Here is a 17,200-nt window from a genome sequence, read left to right as displayed (position 1 = left end):
AATATTTGGAGATGGGTGCTTTGGGACTCAGGTCATAAAAGTCTCATGATAAGATTAGTGTCCTAGAAGAGCTTACTTTTCTCCCTCTGCTTTATGAGGACACAAGAAGATAGTCATCTGAAAATGAGGAAGAGCATTCTAAGCAGAACTCAACCATGCTGATACCCAGATTTCAAAACTTCCAGGCCCCAGAACCATGAGAAATAAATTTCTGTTTTCTAAGTCACTACGTGACTTAAAATACATGCCTCTAGTATTTTCTTATAGCAATTCAAGCTGATTCAGATGGGTTTTTCTTATTACTTCCTACACCACCAGTGGTAGCCACCATCATTTAGCTTGGATCACATTAGCCTCCTACCAGATCTTTCTCTTTCTGCTCTCATCCCCCTTTCAGCCTGTTCTCAATACAGTAACTACAAAAATTCTTTCAAAATAAAATTAGATTATGCCACCCCTCCATGTTTTCCCACCTCACTCTTAGTAATATCGAATCTCTCCAATGACCTAAAAGCCTCTAAATGATCTGTTCTCCCCCAATTATCCCTTCCCCACAAATATTCCATTTTATCCTTCTGATCTCACTTCTGTTACTCCAGTACTTGCTCATTCCTCTCCATCCACACGAGCCTTCTTGTCTTACCTTGAGTATTCCAGGTTTATTTTTCTGCCTCAGGGTCTTTGTTCTTGCTTTGCTTCCTGCAAGGAAAACTCTTCCCCATGGTTATATCCCTATCATTTACTCTTTGACATCTTTGAGAGATTTGCTCAATATAGCATTCACAGTGAGCCTTTCCTTAACCAACCTACTTAAAATTATACCACTTTCCCCTCACAATATTTTTATTTACTTATTTGTGTAATATATATTGCCCTCACTTGACTATAACTTACATCAGGGCAAAATGAAATCCAAAAACCATTTAAACATTTCTGCATCCTTTTTTTTATAATAAATTTATTTTTTATTGGTGTTCAATTTGCCAACACACAGAATAACACCCAGTGCTCATCCCGTCAAGTGCCCCCCTCAGTGCCCGTCACTCATTCACCCCCATCCTCCGCCCTCCTCCCCTTCCACCACCCCTAGTTCATTTCCCAGAGTTAGGAGTCTTTATGTTCTGTCTCCCTTTCTGATATTTCCTACCCATTTCTTCTCCCTTCCCTTCTATTCCCTTTCACTATTATTTATATTCCTCAGCAATCAGGCAACAAAAAGACATTAAAGGCATTCAAATTGGCAAAGAAGTCAAACTCTCCCTCTTCGCCGATGACGTGATACTCTACATAGGAAACCCAAAAGCCTCCACCCCAAGATTGCTAGAACTCATACAGCAATTTGGTAGCGTGGCAGGATACAAAATCAATACCCAGAAATCAATGGCATTTCTATACACTAACAATGAGACTGAAGAAAGAGAAATTAAGGAGTCAATCCCATTTACAATTGCACCCAAAAGCATAAGATACCTAGGAATAAACCTAACCAAAGAGGTAAAGGATCTATACCCTAAAAACTATAGAACACTTCTGAAAGAAATTGAGGAAGACACAAAGAGATGGAAAAATATTCCATGCTCATGGATTGGCAGAATTAATATTGTGAACATTTATGCTTCCTATACAGTGTAAAGCCAACCATACAAGTCCCAATAGGAAAATCTGTGACACTCAATTTTCTTGCCAGAGTCTTCCCTCAACAAAGCATCATTAATGCAATTGGGACAAAACCCTCACCTCCCATCTTTTCTTCCCTTCAAGTATCCAGGGGAGAGAAAGGAATGGGACTTATATCCAATGTTATGACTTTGAGGCAGCATGAGGGACCAGCTTGTATTCAAGTACTGACAAGAGTGGATGGCCAGAGTTGAGGATCTCAGATTAAGACAATAAACCCTGAACTAGAATCTGTAGTACCACGGATAGACACTAGGTGGAGTACCAGTATTGCAATTTACTAAACCAGGGAGGGTGCAATATTTCAGACCCCAGGAAGAACTCCTAAGTAGACAGACATCAAACTTCTTCAAATAGCCCAAGGAGGACACATACCCAGAAAAAAACTTGAGAGGTCTAAAGAATCTCTAGCTTAACTAGTAAAACACATCCCTGTACAAAACCACAAAGTTGAAATAATTGGCTGATTCTTCAAATGCCAAAATTCCAACAAAAAAGATACGACATATAAAGGAAGAGGAAACCGCAGCATATTTGAAGAAATAAGTGATATTATTAATGAAGAAATAGAAATTAGGAAGAAGAACCAAACAGAAATTCTGGAACTGAAGAAGACATTACTTGGATTGAAAACTTCACTAGACTAACTCTAAATTAAACTTGACCAGACAGAAAAAGAATCAACAAACTCAGAGTAGGCCAAGGGAAAAAAAAGAAAAAAGAATGAATAAAAATGAAAAATGTAAAGGACCTGTGGGACACCACCATCAAGCAGAATAGTATTGCATTATGAAAATACCAGAAGAAGAAAGAGAAAGGGGCAGAAAAATTATTTAACAACTATAGCCTCAAATTTTCCAAATCTAAGTAAAGAAATGTACATGTAAATTTCATAAATTCAAAGAAGCTCATCTAGGACAAAACGTGATGAGACTTACATCATGACACATCATAATCAAATTGTCAAAAGTCACAGACAAAAAGAAAATCTTGAAAGCAGTAAAAGAAAAGCAACTCATCACATACAAGAGAATTCTCCTTAGATTATCATCACATTTTTCAGTAAAAAACCTTATTCTAGAAAGGAATAGAATAAAATATTCAAAGTACTAAAAGAAAAAGACTGTCAACAAGAATATTATATCTGTCAAAACTGTCCTTAAAGAACAAGGAGAAATCAAGATTTTCCCAGTAAGTCAAAACTGAGGGAATTACAACCACTAGATTTTTTCCTCCAAGAAATACTGAGAGTTCTAGAAATTGAAGTGAATGGATGATGAATAGCAGCACAGAACCATACCGAAATATAAAATTCCCTAGTAAAGGAAGTATAAAATCCTGTATTATTGCAATGTAGATGAGTAAATCACTTATAAACTTAACAGACTTTTAAAAGAGTAAAAAGTAATTATAAATCTATGTTAATGCAATTGAAGAGGAGTAATTTGTGTCATTAACAACAAAGTAGGATGGGGCAAATACATAAAAGAGTAGTTTTCACATGCAATTGAAGTTTAGTTGTTCTTAGTTTAAAACAGATGGTTATAACTATAACTTGTTTTATGTATTGCAATGGTACCCACAAAAACATGTCTATAAAGTACACATAAAGGGAAATGAATACAGAATCAAAACACACCATTACAATAAATAAATAAATAAATAAATAAATAAATAAATAAATAATAAACACTAAAAATTCAAGGAGGGAAAGAGAACAAAAAATTTTAAGACAGAAACAATTGACAACATGGTAATTGTTCTTTCCTACCCATAATTAATTTAAACATAACTTGATTAAATTGCCTGAATTGATTAAGAAAATAAGATTCAACTATATGCTGTCTATAAAGGATTCACTTTGGTTCTAGGATACCAAAATGCTAAAAATGAAAGGGTATGTAATAAGCTAATGTTTCTGTTCCTTCAAAATTCATGTTGAAAACCTAGCCACCAAAGAAATGGTATTAAGAAATGCAGCCTTTGGGAAGTTGTTATGTCAAGAGGACAGAGCTCCTATGAATAGGATTAGTTCCTTGTAAAATATACCCCAGAGAGTTCTCATGCCCTTTTTCCATCATATGAAGACACAATGAGAAAATAGACATCTATGAATCAGGAAACAAGTCAACACCAGTAGCCTAATCTGCCAAAATCTTTGATTTTGAATTTCTCAACCTCCAAAACTATGAGAAATATTTTTTTATTTAAACCACCCAGTCTATGGTATTTTTGTTATAGCTGCCCAAACAGGTGAAAACTAATATTTTATGCAAACAAGAACCTAAAGAGAACAGGAGAGGCTGTACTTTTACAGACAAAATAGTCTTTAAGACAAAAACTGTCACAAAAGACAAAGGACATTATATAATGAAAAAGGGTCAATTTATCATGAAAATATAACAATTACAAACATATATATGTAACTAACATTAAAACAGTCAAATATATGAAGCAAACAGTGACAAAACTAATAGTAGAAACTATTGGACGACAAATACCCACCATTTGCTTCAACGTGGATGGAACTGGAGGGTATTATGCTGAGTGAAATAAGTCAATCGGAGAAGGACAGTGTATGTTCTCATTCATTTGGGGAATATAAATAATAGTGAAAGGGAATATAAAGGAAGGGAAAAGAAATGTTGGGAAATATCAGGAAGGGAGACAGAACATAAAGACTCCTAACTCTGGGAAACGAACTAGGGGTGGTGGAAGGGGAGGAGGGCGGGGGGTGGAGGGGAATGGGTGACGGGCACTGAGGCGGACACTTGACGTGATGAGCACTGGGTGTTTTTCTGTATGTTGGTAAATTGAACACCATTAAAAATTAATTTAAAAAAAAAGAAACTATTGGAGTGTAGATCAATGAAAAGGGAATAGAAAAAATCAATGAAACTAAGAGTTTGGTTTTTAAAGAGATCAACAAATTTGACAGATTAACTGAGAAAAAGAGACTCAAATAGCTAAAATAAGATATGAAAGAGGAGACATTACAAATAATGCCACAGAAGTAAAATAAGTTATGACACAACTATGAAAAATTATATGCCAAAGAATTGGGTAAACAAACATAGCAATCTAAAAATCTGAACAGATCTGCATGTAGTGAGGAGATTAAAGCTGCAATTAGAAACTTCCCAACAAAGAAAGCCCAGGACAAGACAGTTTCACTGGAGAATTCTACCACACATTTAAAAAAGAATTAATGCTAATACTTCTCAAACACTTCCAAAGAATTGAAAAGAAGGAGATACTCCCAAATTCATTAAATGAGGCCACATTACCTGATATTAAAGCTGGACAAAGACATCACAAGGAAATGAACTACAGACTAATATCTCTGATGAGTATTGTAAAATTTCTCAAAAAAATCCTTGCAAACAGTAATTAACAATGCATTAAAAGGATCATACATCATCACCAAGTGGAATTTGTAGCTTGAATGCAAGTTGGATTCAACATATGAAAATTACCCAATCTAATATATCACATTAACAGAATGAAGAATAGAGACGCTTGGGTGGCTCAGTGGTTGAGTGTCTGCCTTCAGCTCTGGGAGCCTGCTTCTCCCTCTGCCTGTGTCTCTGCCTCTCTCTGTGTGTCTCTCATGAAAAAATAAATAAATTCTTAAAAAAAAAATAACAAAATGAAGAATAAAACCACATAATCATCTCAATAGATGCAGAAAAAGCATTTCAGAAAATTCAGCAGTCTTATGATAGTAGCACTCAACAAATTAGGAATAGAAGGAAAGTATCTCAGCAGAATAAAGGCTATATATAAAGAGCCCATATCTAACCTCATCCTTGTGTTCTAGCAGAGTTATTAAGTTGCTTTTAATACTTTTTAAGATTATTTATTAAAATTGTAGGAAGACATGGCTTCTGTCTTATGCTCAGTCTGCTATAAAGAACAGAAAGGCTTCCAGTTTTGGTTTCTCTTCTAATAAATAAATAGAAAAAATATTATTAGGCTCTCTATCAAACTCAGATACCTGACACATAATAAGCAAAGACTCAATAAATGTTTTGAGATTGTTGGCTAAATTATGGAGTGGACATGTAGTGAAACCTTTCATTTTTTTAGTTTCCTCATTTTTTAGATGGAGATAATCATACAAAAGTTATTATAATGATTAATTGAAATAATATACATAAAGATCTTGGCATAGTACTAGCCACACAGTAAATACTGATGTGTATTTTTATTACCATTGTGAACTACCATCATCCAGCTTTTAGCTTTAAATTCATTCAGATCAAAAAGGACTTACAATCATTTAGCTAAACACAGTTTTATGCCATGTGCTATTAAAGGTATTGCAGAATCAGTAATGAGCGTATTGACAATATGATTTATTGATTATTGAGGAAATAGAAAAATATGCTCATCTAAATGCTGACCATCAAAGCACTCATTTGTGAAATCAAAGAGGAGAAAATTTCAGAAAATAACAGAACATCTCATTAGAGCAGATATAAATATAACCAAATATAAACCCTGTCCTTTACAAGGAAATTTCTAAAAGTTTAGAGAAAGCTTTTAACAATCCATTTCTTCAATTTTGAAAAGAAAATTAGCTCTAGATAAGAGATTCAAAAGGGTAAAAAACTTCACAGCAGAATTCCAAGCTATTTTTTTTTTAGAAAGGAAAAAGTTCACTGAACTCTATCTCTGAAACTAATAATATACTACATGTTAATTAATTGAATTTAAATAAAATAAAATTTAAAAAATAAAAAGGAAATAAAATAAAATAAAATTTAAAGGAAAAAGGTAATAGATATAAACACATAACCACAGTAGAATCTCCCCAGTGAGCTGGGATTGATTTATAAATGTGCCTTCTTTTAATCTAACTATAACTCTGTGAGATGGGCATTTTAACTCTGTCCCTAATGCAGGACTGAAGTGCAGAGAAAGAATGATATGATGATTTTCTCAGATCTTAAAAAAAAAGGAACAAGAAAGCTGAAATCTTTAGTAAAAATCATTAAAATGCCTATGTCATGAGGTAGAGAATTTAAGACTGAAAGATTTCAAAACAGAAATACAAATGTTCACAATTATCAAACGGTTATTAAAGTATCACAGGTAGAAAGAAATAGCTGGTATTTAGGTAAGAGATAAAGTCTATGTTTACCTGTAATCAGGCCTGTCAGTTCATTATTTTTTTATTTTTTTATTTATTTATTTTTTTGTCAAGAGTTCTGGAATTGAAGTCAGAAGATGGTTCCAAGTTTCTATTTTGCCAGAGGTACAGCCATGATTAACTCAGTTAACTCACTTGAACCTCAATTCATTTACTCAACAAACATTTATTGAGCAATTCCAATATGGCAATTACTCCACAATATCTTAGAGTTGAGACAGGTGCAGAGTAAGAAGGGAAGAAAAGCTAGACATAATAAATGCCCTAAAAAAACATAATTTCTGGGGCAAAAACAATAAATAATGCCAGCATAATAATGTAAAGAATACTATAAATTTATAATGTCATGAGTACATAGGAAAGATGCTTAATATTGTCTACACTGGTTAAAGTTTCTGTAGATATAGTGACATCTGAACTAAGTCTTTTTTTTTTTTTTAAGGATTTATTTACTTGTTTATTCATGAGAGACATGGAGAGAGATGCAGAGACATAGGCAGAGGGAAAAGGAGGCCCCATGCAGGGAGCCCCATGTGGGACTTGATCCCGGGACCCTTGATGCCCTGAGCCAAAGGCAGACGATCTACTACTGAGCAACCCAGGTATCCCTGAACTAAGTTTTGAAGAAATAATAGAAGCTTAGAAATTGAAGAATAAACATTTAAAACAAAATAGGAAACACATTCAAAGCCCATGTATTGAAAGAACACAAATCATTTGCAAAACAAAAAAGAGTATCTATGTAGGTGGAATATAAGGATAGAAATATGCCAAACATTGGGGGATGAAATTGTATTTTTAAATGTAATATAAGGAAATTAGATTTTAGGTGCTTAATTCCGGTATCTATGTAGAAGATGGACTTATGACAAAGAAATTTGTTAGCTGACTTCAGGAAAAAAAAAAAAAGTCTGTTGGAAAAGAAACAAAAGATCACAAACACACTTTGGAGAGTTTAAGGGGAGAATCAATAAGATTGGGAATAAGGGAAAATAAATTTTCTGATTTTATTTTCCAAGTTTCTAGTTTAGATAATTGTATGTTCTAACATTGTTATTTGATATGAGAAAAAGAGAAGTCTTGGGGTTAAAAACACTGAAATCAGTTTTTCACAGGTTTGAGATTCCTAAGAATAAATGTGCATCAAGTAGACACAACTGGCAGGTTTGTGGCTCAAGAGAGTCTTGTCTGGAGGTTGTTTTGAAATTTGCTAGGGAATAGCTGTATAATTAATCAATTTTCAAGTTTATTCCATTAAAATAACCTCCTGCTGCACTGCACCCTCACTTTTCCATAATTCTCTTTCCTGTCCTTTCCAGTAAAACTGAGTTGTTTACATTTGCATGAATCAAATCCTGTTTTTTGCATCACTCCTCTCAAGTATCCTGAGCAGGCTTATGTTATTCTCACGGTTCAAATTTCTTTTTCAGGGTTGTGTTTCAGACTCTCTTCTTTTTTTACTCCATGTACCCTTTCTGGGAAAGCTCATCAAATATCATTGTTTTTATTACCATCTAAATGCTGATGATTACCAAATCTGTATCTTGAGCCAAGACTGCTTTTGCTGAATTTTAGATTGTTTTTCCAAAATGCCTACTTTAGAACTCCACTCAGGCTTTTCACTATTATGTCCAGATCTCTTTCTTCTTCCTCTTTTTTCACCTCTTTCTGCTGTTCAGGCTAGAAGCTGCTCTCTTCTCGATTACGTCCAATCAATTCTCCAAAGTTAAAAATGTAACCTTATAAATATCTCTCTTTTTGACAAGCTTCGCTTCATATTTCTACTTAAATGACCATCATTTTTCACCCAGATTACCTACCACTTTTCTAATCGGCATCTCTCCTCATTGTTATCCTTTTCACACTATAGCCAGGGTGATCTTTAAATATGTATAACCATTTCCATGTCCAAAAGAGCTCAGTAAATTCCCACAAAACTGATCCTCCAGCAAAAACCAATTATAAAGTCTAAAAGAAAAACAAAAACCACCTGGAGAAAGACATGGGAAGGCAAACAAAAGTAGTCAGATTCTGGATTGGAGTTGACAGGAGAAAATGTGTAAGGTTAGTTTTTCATTCTTATGGCTTTGCGGTGAGGCCATAGAACCTTCAAATCTTATTCACTGAGTGACCATATCTTGACTTCTGCTCTCTCTCCCTCTCCCTCTGCTCATGCTCCCTGTACTTGTGCACTTGTTCTTGAACTTGTGCTTCCTTTCTCTCTCTCTAAAAGCAAACTTGTGCTTCCTTTCTCTCTCTCCTTTCTCTCTCTCTCTCTATTTTCCCCCTTCTTTTTCCTTATGTCTCCCACTCTCTGCACTGTTTTTTCTTGGCAAAAGTAGAAACTGTCCATGGAATTGGTGTGCCTGTGATGCAAGAAAACAGAATGTACTTTGCAAAAACCCTGTAGTCCATTTTAGCCTGAAAATGTAAAAAAAAAGAAGAGTTTAGATTGACTACAGCCAAATAAAGTTAGGGGGAGAATCTTATAAAAGAGAGAGCCATAGAAAGTGGGGTGGGGGGCTGGGATGATAAGAAGTCAGGCAAAATTGGAAAATAGGATGAGTATACATCCATTAAATGTTTGTTGAAATTTAATCCTTCATTATTTCCATTTTTATTTTCAGAGTTCTTATTTTTTAAAGCTTGTCTATTTTCCACGATGATATGGGGCACTCTTTTAGCTTGTTTTACTGAAATGCAAAATTATCATTGTTGAATACTACAAATTATCATTTACCTTTTTTTTGCTTTCAGTTATCTCTTGAAAACTACATCTAATGTTTTTCATGCCTATTAGATAACAGTTGCTTAGAAGAATTTCTAGTTAGAATGCTTTGTGAATGTCTTTGTTATTAGCTCTATACTTCCATAGGTTTTAGTTTAATTTAGAATTGAAAGTATCATAAATTTAATATACTACTCCACCTAGATTAGAAGACAAATTACTTGTGTGTTTCAGAAAAATTAGGTTCTAGATACATTCTTTCTCTCTTCGCCTGATTTTATTTCATATCTGGATTCTACATCTCATATTTTCCCCCTTCTTTTTCCTTATGTCTCCCACTCTCTGCACTGTTTTTTCTTGGCAAAAGTAGAAACTGTCCATGGAATTGGTGTGCATGTGATGCAAGAAAACAGAATGTACTTTGCAATGAGGAGGTCTAGACCTAGTTGCCCTTTGTTTCACTTAATAACCTAACAAAGATGGAAATGTTACACAATTCATTGAACTTCAGTTTCCTCATCCACACAAGGATAATGTATAATATTTAACTTATTTCATAGAGTCAATCTCAGGTTCAAAGGAAATTATATTCATGAGTTCGTGAATGTGTTTGTGAATGTTTGTCAATGCACCGAACATGTATGGAAATTAGGAAGCCTGTTAATGATTCATCCTTTTTCTCTATTAATATAAGACTTGTTTCTCTAACTTTGCTCCGTTCACACTCTCTATTTACACAAACTGTTCTTAGCACCAGAAGAACAGGAAGAGTGTTGATTGTGAAGGTCCTGCCTACTCTCTGTAAGATATACTGTAACTCAGAAAGATGTGTATTATAGAGTGAAACTTACAAAGCACTTGTCTGATGCATATCTTGCAGGGCACCCTTTACCTAAATATTTAAGAGGTATTAAGTTATCAAGCTTACACTTTTAAAAAATGGTCTCTGTCTTTTAAAACTATATTTATTTATTATTGTTTCATATAATTTTAATATCTTAAAACAACTACTTCTTATTTTTTTTTAAATTTTTTATTATTATTAACCAGCTATGAGCAATTATGTTCCCATCAGCAGTCTTTTGGCTAAATAAATACCTTAGGGTCATTTCCATTTGTGTTTTTTACAGTTTGTCATTTTTATTTCTGTGTATTTCCATCCTTCTTACTTGATTCATTTCAGCCAGTGTTATGTATTCACTGTCATAATCCCTCACCTTTTGTGATATCCTGGCAGTTGACTATATGGTTAGCTAATTTGCTTACAGATTAAAAAGTGCAAAGTGACATGTGTTTACTAGTGACTGCGATTCTTCACCCTAAGGCTCATCTCCCTTACTTGTTCCTGAGCTGTTGGGGCTCACATCAACAAGCATCTATTCTAAATTTAGTCTTCCCATGTTCCCATTATCAGAAAGAGTAAACATCAAAAACAGAGAAATATGAACTTAGGACAAAAGAGTGAGAATTTGAGGAAGATAAATCCGTTCAAAAGAGAAAAAAGAAAAAAAAAAACAGGGTAGACATAAGAAGTAGATGTTTTTAGAAGACACGGAAAAAGAATTCAAAGTAAGTATAATAAGGGGCACCTGGGTGGCTCAGTCAGTTAAGCATCTGCCTTCAGCTCAGGTCATAATCTCAGGGTCCTGGGATTGAGCCCTTTTTGTGCTCCCCACTCAGCAGAGAGTCTGCTTGTCCCTTTGCCTCTCCTCCCACTCATGCTTTCTCTCTCTCTCTCTCTCTCTCTCTCTCTTTCTCTCTGTCAAATAAATAAATAAAATATTTTTTAAAATAAAATGTAATAAATAACAAAATAGATAAGAAAGGATATTAGCAACATAAAGGCAAAATAAAAGAGAATAAGTGAAAAATGTGAGGTACAAAAAATACAACACTTAAAAATAATATACAAGATAAAAATATGAAAGGATATGTTGGAAAACCAAATTAAAGATCTAATTCATAAGGAATTTAACTAAATAATAAATGCCTTACCAGGAGAAAAAAAATAAATTAGAGATGAGAAATATTTAAAGAAATAATTAATGTAACTTTCCCAATACTCAAAAAAGATGAAAAATTTTAGGTTCAAAGTGACAATATCCAACATGAAAGATAATAAGAACCAACTTATGCATGCATATGAGAAAACTAGACAGAGTAGAGTGAAATTTAGGAATCTTAAAAACAAAGAAAAATTTGAAGTTTTCTAGGAGAGAGAGCAGATCACTTTTTATTAGCAAGAGTGAGTATAAATATAAACAAACAAGACCGAAAGCCCCAAAACAAATAAAACCAAGGAATATATTTTTAAAGCATTAAAATAAAAGATCATTTAACCTAGAATTTTTATTTATCCAAATGGTCACGACTGTAAGGATATATGTTCTTAAGCGTATACAGCTCCACAAAATTTGACTCATACAGAACAACACTGAAGACACTTTGGGATGACTTACTTAAATAATTTTACTATGTAAACTTGTTCACCTTATTTAACAAATTCATACATCTTTTTTTAAAAATTTTATTTATTTATTCATGAGAGATGCACAGAGAGAGAAGCAGAGGCATAGGCAGAGGGAGAAGCAGGTTCCATGCAGGGAGCCCGATGTGGGACTCGATCTCTGTACTCCAGAGTCATGCCTGGAACCGAAGGCAGAGCTCAACTGCTGAGCTACCCAGGTATCCCTAATACCTCTTTTTAAGTAATAGATAGGATATACAGATGGAAGATCAATAAAGAACTGGAGAACATGAACAATACTGAAAGGCAAATAAACCTAATGACACATTAGAACATTCTACCTAACAGCAAAATACACATTTCTCTTAAGAGTATACATATCTTTCTCCAAGATATATCAGATGTTAGGTCACGAAATAAATCTTAAAAATTTAAGGAAGATTGAAATTATATCAAGTATTTTTTCTCCTCATGATAGACTGAAACTAAAAGTGACAGCTGAAGGAAAACTGGAAAACTCACAAATAGGTGAAAATTAAACAACACATTCTTTTTTTTCCCTTAAACAACACATTCTTAACAACCAGGGGTCAAAGATGAATTCAAAGAAGTAATTAGAAAAACAAACAAACAAAAACAAAACAAAGAAGTAATTAGAAAATACCTCAAAACAAAAATAAAACACAATGTACAAACATTTATGGAATACAGCAAAGGTAGTACTGAGGAAAGTTCATAGTGATAAGCATCTACATTAAAAGGAAGAGGAAATAAACCCTCTAACTTTACATGTCAATGAGATAGGAAAAGAACAAACAGCCCAAAGTTAGTCAAAGGAAGGAAATAACAAAAGTTAGAGAAGAAATAACAAATAAAATAGAATAGCAATAGGAAAAGTCAATAAAACTCAAAGTTGGTTTTTTGAAAAGATTAAAAAAATGGACAAAACCTTAGACAAAGAAAAAAAGATAGTACATTCAAACAAATAAATCAGAAATGAAAAAAAGACTTTATAATTGATGCCACAGAAATTTAAAAAATGGGGTTCCTGGGTGGCTCAGTCAGTTAAGCATCTGACTCTTGATTTCAGCTCAGGTCATGATCTCAGGGTTGTGAGATCGAGCCCTGCATTCGGTTCAGCACAGAGTCTGTTTAAAATTCTCTCCCTCTGCCATTCCCCCTCATGTGTACATGCTCTTTCTCTCTTAAAAAAACGAAAAGAAAAAGAAATAAAAAGGATTGTTAGAGATAACTATGAAAAATTATATGCCAATAAATTGGATAACAAAAGAAATGGATAAATTACTGGAAACATACCATGTACCAAAACTGAATATATAAAATATATGAAATATACAATGTGTGTGTGTGTGTGTGTGTGTGTGTGTGTGAATGTAGGTATGTATGCATATATATACAGAGTACATTTTTTCACAGATTTTGGAGGTTAGAACCTGGCCATCTTTTTTTGAGTGCTATTATTCTATTGATGACTTTATTAGGTAACAATGGTAAGGAGGTATTAAGGTTGCAAATGGAGCTGCTAATCAGATGACCTTAAAGGGATTATCCTGAATTATCCTGGTTTACTCAATGTGATCACAAGGGTCCTTCAAATGTAAAAGAGGGGCAGAGAGCGAAGATGGCAGAAGAATAGGGGGCCTGCATTTTATCTGGTCCCTTGAACTCAGCTAGTTATCTATCAAATAATTCTGAACACCTGTGAATTCAACCTGAGATCTAAGAAAAGAATTACTGCAATTCTACAAATAGAAAAGCGACCACGTTTTGCAAGGTAGGAGGTACAGAGTTATGAATCTGAGAGGATGTATTGGAAAACAGACAAGGGTGGGAGGGAGCCTCTATAAGCCAGCTACTGGGAAGTAATATAGCAGCAGAATGCAAAATCAGAACTTTAGAAGTCTATTCCCAGGATGTCCCTGTCTGAAAGGTGCTCAGGTGGCTAAGTGGGGTAGAATCCCAAGTGGGACAGTATGGCCTCAGGATCCCTGGGGTCACAGAAAGAATGGGGGTGCCTGAGTGCATCAGAGTTCTCAAGCATTGGCATGGGAAAGCCAGGTACAATTAGTGAGCCCCAGAGTGGCCTCTCAGCTCAGGGATTGCCATAAAGCCCTGCCCCACAGTTAGCTGACTGCTCTCCAAGCAGGAGCCCAGCAAGTGACAACCACAGGGAGACCCTGCTCCTTCCCCCAGGAGGAGGAGTCTGGATGCCCTAATGAATAGGCACACACTTCACAAACAGGGGCCCAGCAAGCAGTGGGGCTGTGGTGAAACCCCCCTCCATCTCCTGGGAGGACTGGTGCAGGTGTGCACCACAGGAGTCTGTGGAGTTTGGCACACACGAAAGGGATTGACTGCTTTTCCCTGAGGGTACACTGAAGAGTGGGGGTAGTAATCATTCAGCTCTGGGGTAGGAGACTGGGGCGCTGCCATTTCTACTTTTTTTTCATCCTCTAAAGCAGCAAATTATCTATCTATCTATCATCTATCTATCTATCTATCATCTATCTATCTATCTATCTATCTATCTATCTATCTATCATCTATCTATCTATCTATCTCCCTTTCAGGGAACAAAAGCCACTTAGAGCAAACTCAAGTAGCTTACACTGAGCCAGAGCTCCTGGCAACGGCAGTGAAATTCAGCCCAGGTAAAGACACCTGAGAAACAGTGCAACAGGCTGCTCCCCGAGAAGACCAGCAGGAACATCAGTTGAATATCAAATTCACAGAACACTCAGAACTAAAAACTTCTGCGTTAGGGGAAAATAGTATATATAATTCAAGGGTTTTTTCCTCGTAAGTCTTTAGTCTTTCAGTTTAAATTTTTCTTTTCTTTTTTCCTTTTTTTCCCTTTTCAACTAGGTTCTTATTTTTATCAATTCTTTGGTTTCAAGTCTTTTAAAAAAAATTTAGAATTTTTTTTCTTTTTTAGAAGATTTTATTTATTTATTTATTTGACAGAGAGAGAGAGAACAAGCAGGGAGAGCTGCTGGCAAAGAGAGAGGAAGCAGGCTCCCCACTGAATAGGGAGCCCAATGTGGGGCTCAATTCCAGGACCCCGGGATCATGACCTGAGCCAAAGGCAGATGCTTAACTGACTGAGCCACTCAGACACCTCTTAAGTCTTTATTTGTATTTACATTTGTAAAGATTATCTATTTTTTCACGAGAGACAGAGAGAGAGAGAGAGGTAGAGACATAGGCAGAGGGAGAAGCAGGTTCTCCATGGGGAGCCTGATGCGGAACTCAATCCCAGGACCCCAGGAATCCATCCTGAGTCAAAGGCAGATGCTCAACCACTGAGCCACCCAGGTGTCTCCCTTAAGTCTTTTTTTTTTTTTCATTTTTATTTTTACATTTATCTTTTATAGACATATTTTTCACTTTTGGCTTCCTTTCACTGTATTCAATTATCTGTATCCCAATTTGGGGATTTACTGTCTTCTAACAAACAGACCCAAATGCACCCAGGACCAAGTATATCACCCTGTTTTCTCCACAGGTGAGATTGTATTATCTTTCTCCCCTCTTTTTTTTCTTTTCTTTTTTTGGTTTCTGACCTCCTCAGATTTGTCTAATGTGTATTTCGCTGGGGTCATGGTTGATATTTTTTATTTTGTTCTCTCATTCATCTACTCTTCTCTGGACAAAATAACCAGAAGGAGAAAATCACAGCAAAAGAAAGAACAAAAGGTAATACTCTATGCCATAGATTTAATCCATATGGATATAAGTAAAACATCAGAAACTGAATTCAGAATAATGGTTATAAAGTTACTAGCTGGCTTTGAAAAAAGCAGAAGACACTACAGAATCTCTTAGTGCAGAATAAAAACTAATCAGGCCAAAATAAAAAATGCTTTAAGTCAGATACCATCTAAAATGGATTCTCTAACAGCTAGGGTAAATGGGGTCGAAGAGAGAATCAGTGACATAGAAGGCAAAATTATGGAAAGTAAAGAAGCTGAGGAAAAGAGAAAAACAACTAATAGACTATGAGAGGATGCTTCAAGAAATCAGCAATATCATAAAGTAAAAAAATATATATAAGAATTACTGCAATCTCAGAGGAAGAAGAAAGAGAGAGAAGGACAGAAGGCATATTCAAGCAACTCATAGCTGAGAACTTTCCTAATCTGGGGAAGGGAGCAGGCATTCATGTCCAGGAGGTCCAGAGAACCTCCCTCAAAATAAATATAAATAGATAACACTCTGACATATAATAGTGAAACTTGCAACCTTCAGAGATAAAAAATCCTGAAAGCAGCTCAAGACAAGAACTAATTAACCTTCAAGGGTAGAAGTATTAGACTGGCAGCAGACCTATCCAGAGAGACCTGGCAGGCCAGAAAGGGCTGGCAGGATATATTCAGGGTGCTAAATGAGAAAAACATGCATCCAAGAATACTAACTATATCCAGTACAGCTGTCATTCAGAATGGAAGGAGATATAAAGAGCTTCCAGGACAAACAGAAACTAAAAGAATTTGTGATCACTGAATTAGCTCTGCAGGAAATATTAAAGAGGATCCTGTAAGCAAAGAGAGAGCCCAAAAGTAATATAGACTAGAAAGAAATAGAGGCAACCTACAGAAATAGGGACTTTACAGGTAGTGCAAAGACACTAAATTCATGTCTTTCAATAGTTACTCTGAATGTAAATGGGATAAATGCTCCAATCAAAAGACACAGGATACCAGACTGAATAAAAAAGCAAGACCCATCCATATACTGTCTACAAGATACTGATTTTACACCCAAGACAACTCCAGATTGAAAGTGAGGGGATGGAGAAACACTTATCATGCTAATGGACATTAAAATAAAGCTGGGGTAGCAATCCTTATATCAGACAAATGGGATTTTAAACCAAAGACTGTAGTAAGGAATGAAGAGTGACACAATATAATACTCAAAGGGTCTATCCAACAAGAAGATCTAATAATTAAAAAAAAAAAAAGAAGATCTAATAATTATAAATATTTATGCTCCGAACTTGGAAACAGCCAATTATACAAACCACTTAATAACATAATTAAAGAAACTCATTGATAATAGTATAATAATAGTAGAAGATTTTAACACCCCACTCACAGCAATGGACAGATTATGTAAGTAGAACATAGACAAGGAAACAAGGGCTTTAAGT

General features: G+C 35.0%; 1 protein-coding gene across 7 annotated transcripts in view; it reads right to left on the bottom strand.

The window, feature by feature from the left end:
- Nucleotides 1–17,200, bottom strand: part of SLCO1B3 (solute carrier organic anion transporter family member 1B3) — an 85,893-nt gene that overhangs the window by 33,043 nt on the left and 35,650 nt on the right. The window lies entirely within an intron of this gene.

This window comes from Vulpes lagopus, chromosome 21 (genome assembly GCF_018345385.1).
Source record: "Vulpes lagopus strain Blue_001 chromosome 21, ASM1834538v1, whole genome shotgun sequence".
In the NCBI taxonomy this organism is placed as follows: Eukaryota; Metazoa; Chordata; class Mammalia; order Carnivora; family Canidae; genus Vulpes; species Vulpes lagopus.
This window is presented reverse-complemented; position numbering and strand designations above follow the sequence as displayed.